Here is a 3,770-nt window from a genome sequence, read left to right as displayed (position 1 = left end):
GTTCCATGTAGAGATAGTTTTCAACATTTGTTTTCATAAGATTTTTAGTTCCAAATTTTTCAGCCGCCCTCTCTTCCCTCCCCTCTCCCCAAGACAGAAAACAATCTGGTATAGGTTTTGCATGTGGTTTACATGCATCTTGAAGCAACTTGGTCTTAGCAAACTCCATTCTTAAAAGATTACTTTTGTCTTAAGGGGTGAATATGAAATACGTTTTAGAGAGGAATCTCTCCATCTATTTACCTATCTATCATAATCATTTTCTTGTGGTTTAAGTAAACTATATAGTTTATATATTCTGGAATGTAATTTTTTTCTTTATTTCTAGTGATATATTTAAAAACAAAGGGAAGAAAAAGATACTGAATGTTGTTATGATGAATGTATGGAACACCTGGATTTGATGGAGTTGCCTTATTATCCAAAAGCATTTTATGAAACCCTCGATTAAAAGGAGCAAAATGCCCTTTGACTGAACTTCAAACCGAACCCAGATAGCTGTCTGCTGACTTCTTTCTCCAGGATAGTAAGTCCCTATGTTGTAAAAATATCTGGGCATCCTCATCCTTGTCAAACTCTTTTTCTGGAATTATATAATCTTATCCGTAGTGACACAAGGAAAATTGCTGATGGGGGTCCTTAGGTATTCCTCTTTAAAGAATTACACCCTTTCACACATAAATCCAATTAGAATAAAATAGTCTTTTATTTAGGCATTAAAGAAATGGTTCAGAGAGACATGATTCTCTGAGGCAAAAGCTTTTATAGATGGTAGATGAGGTGATCACCACCTGACATTGAACTTTCAATTTGGATTTGGGCTAAGGCTTGAGTGAGGGGTGGTGGTCCTGACTTCTGGAGTTATCTCTGTTGCCTTGTGCCTATCAAGCAGCAGCCACAACTAATGGGCTTTTCTCTCTTCTCAAGGTGTGTTCTTCCTTTAACTAGTAGGCCAGTTTAAACTTTAATAGTCCCAAATTCCTTGATACATCCCAACCATTAAGTTTCCATTAAGTCAAACTAACAAACCAATTGGTATTTCCTACATTCTTGTTATAACTGAAATTGTTAAACTGATTTGCATTATGTCCATTCTTGTCTTACTATTTGCTTTTAGGTTGATTTGTATCATGCAAATGAAATTGATAACATCCTACGTGGGAAAAATGTTGGCTCCTCTCAGCTGATTGATTAGATCTGTCTGGGAAAACACCTACAGGTGCCTGGGGAGTGGATTCAGGTTCAGCTTGAGAATAGAGGCAGGCACTTAAATGCTAATATCCACAAATGGGGGTTAATTCAAATAGAAAGAGCTTCCTATGAGAAAGTCCTTGCAGAGGGATGGGGATACTGTCTTAGATTGATTAGCCAGTTCTTGCATGTAGATTGTAACCCCGGAGTAATCAAAAATAATGATGAAAAAGGGGAGGGCCATTCGTGTTAGGGACTAGGAGATAAAAAGGCCTGCGAGCCTCCATTTTGTTGCTCGCTCCGCTAGGGGGCAGCCCGTTCTCGTGAGAATGAAAGTAAATGAGCCTTTGATACATCACCAATGCTGAGTTTCAGAAATTATTGGATTTCCAATTTCTCACACCCTGTAATCAGTGAGCAAAGAAATCTTATATACCCTCAGAAAGAGAGTCTTCAAGCTCCTTCTTTGGAAGGGGTCTCTACATGATTCATGCCTGCTTGTTCTTGGGACAAATAAACTGGTACTATGCTTTTTCTTATCTGCTCTGTTCTGGTTTTCCTGTAGATGACATTAATTGTTTTTTGGTAGGAGACAGGCATAAAGCCAAAAATTGACAGTGTCAACCTGAAAATTAATGGAACAATTAATATAACAGAATTAAGGTCTCTAATTGGGGCAAAGGAGTTACAACTCAGAATATCACAAAGCAGATGCTAGGAATACTCAAAGATGGAGACTGGGGCCAGGGTTTATATGGGAAACAGAAGTGAGAGAGCTATGAGACTGCCTTTGGGAAGAGTAAGATTTCCATTTTACAAGGTAAGTTGTTTTATATAACAAGCAAAATTACTTAAAGAAAGCTTGGGAATTCCTGGAGGGGAGAGTCTGGGAGATCTACAAAGAATCAGAAGCTAGAATTGACAAAGTCTGGTCAGACTCAGGCAATTAATTGGCCTGGGAATGGAGAATTCGTTATTAGTAAATTGTGTTTCTCATTTCCTTCAATCCATTGCTGACCAAAAAGTAGTGCCAAGAGTCCAATGTTTTGCAGGAACAAGGAGTTATCCTGGAGAAGTTGACTTATTTACAGAGGGGGGTTAATTTTATACACATTTACCAACTTTGAAAAGGAATTTGCTTGGGGGCAGCTAGGTGGTGCAGTGGATAAATCACTGACCTTGGATTCAGGAGGACCTGAGTTCAAATCCAGCCTCAGACACTTGCCGCTTAACTAGTCACTTAACCCTCATTGCCCTGCAAAAAAATAAAAAAGAATTTCAAAAAAAAAAAAAAAGAAAGAAAAGGAATTTGCTTGTGGGAATAGACAATATAGTAAGAATCAGAACTAGGCTATATTCAGTATCTGTTGGAGGGACATAGTTTGCAAAAGTTTAAATGAATGTAAGCTGGGGCAAGGAACACAGGATTCTCAAGTCAAGTCCAGTGTCTTGTGTAAGTGCTCTGCCCCTCCTGTCATCTGCTTCTTTTTCTGGGTTACTGAGAGATCCATTTGGTGCTCCTTTCTTTATGTGAGAGATGTATCCAGTTGTCAACTTCACTTAAGTTTTGTGGCAGAGGGGTTGATCAGCAGGACTTGGTTAGTCCTTTTCCACCTGGGCCACAGGGAATCCTTGCCAGGTGTGTTTTCCAATAGAACTAATCTCTAAGTTCCAACTTCAGGATGAATTCCTAGAAAATGGCTGAGAAGCAAAATAGTTAAGGTCTCAAGTTTTGAGTGAGTCCCAGCAGTAGGTAGGATAAAAGGGACATCTTGGTGGTGGTAAGGAGCTGTTGGAAGGAGAACAAGGGGCATAGGACAACCAGGGATGATTCCTAAGGTTCAGAAGAACTGGGGGAAGGGATTTTGGCCTTCACAGACCCAAAAACATCCATAAATTTGGCAAGCAGAATCTTAATTCCACTGATACATTATAACAAAAAAATTGGGGGTGCTTGGCTAGGTATATAGCAGTGGTTTGACTGTAAGAAAAAGACTCAACCCACTAGGGAAACTTGCAAACCCTGACTAATACACTAACATTTTAGTAGAAGAAATTGGGAGCTAAATAAAAATCAATCTGCAAGACTTGAAAATGGGGACTCAGGGAGAGGGAATTTCCTCAGGGGAGTTCGCTGTTGTGGGGGAGGTCTTATGGGCTTGCTAACATTTTATTTAGTTTGTGTGTGTGTGTGTGTGCGCGCTCACGTGCACGTGCGCACGCGATCAGGGCAATGAGGGTTAAGTGACTTGCCCAGGGTCACACAGCTAGTAAATGTCAAGTGTCTGAGGTCAGATTTGAACTCAGGTCTTCCTGAATCCAGGACCAGTGCTTTATCCACTGTGCCACCTAGCTGCCCCTTACTAACATTTTATTTAGGACATATTACACACTGTAGATATGTTGTGAGAATGTAGCGGGACCCCAAAAACCTAAAGATCCCAACCCCAAGGAATCCTGGTATGCTGATAAGTAATACCAAGGTCTGCAAGATGATATGAAGGATATGGATGGATCTTGCCTATCCTACTGATACCCCATTATTCAAAAATACCCTCCCAGTTATCTTGCTCTTCCCA

This window comes from Dromiciops gliroides, chromosome X (genome assembly GCF_019393635.1).
Source record: "Dromiciops gliroides isolate mDroGli1 chromosome X, mDroGli1.pri, whole genome shotgun sequence".
NCBI lineage: Eukaryota > Metazoa > Chordata > Mammalia > Microbiotheria > Microbiotheriidae > Dromiciops > Dromiciops gliroides.
The sequence above is the reverse complement of the archived record's forward strand: the minus strand, read 5'-3'. Positions refer to the sequence as shown.